The sequence below is a fragment of the Arachis ipaensis genome, chromosome B01 (assembly GCF_000816755.2).
Source record: "Arachis ipaensis cultivar K30076 chromosome B01, Araip1.1, whole genome shotgun sequence".
NCBI classification, from domain to species: domain Eukaryota; kingdom Viridiplantae; phylum Streptophyta; class Magnoliopsida; order Fabales; family Fabaceae; genus Arachis; species Arachis ipaensis.
Window position 1 is genome coordinate 92,316,227 of NC_029785.2, and position 379 is coordinate 92,316,605.

Here is a 379-nt window from a genome sequence, read left to right on the forward strand (position 1 = left end):
TTTTTGAGTAAAAAAAAAGATAGATTTTTTCAGAAAAGATTTTGAAAAGAGTTGGATTGAATTTGGAAAGATGGATTTTTAAAAATTAGGGTTCTTGATATGTTCATGTAAAAATCATGCATTGAAGCATAAAATTTGAAATTAAAATGGAAATACGTGTGGGATTGCTTGTATTTGGCTCCTTCTTGTCCTCCTGGCGTTTGAACGCCCAAACACTGCCTGTTTTGGGCGTTCAGCGCCCAAATGCTGATCTCCTGGGCGTTCAGCGCCCAGTTGCTGCCATTCCTGGCGTTCAACGCCCAGTGGGTGGCCATTTCTGGCGTTCAGCGCCCAGTGGATGCCCATTTTGGGCGCTGAACGCCCAAAATGCCCCTTTACT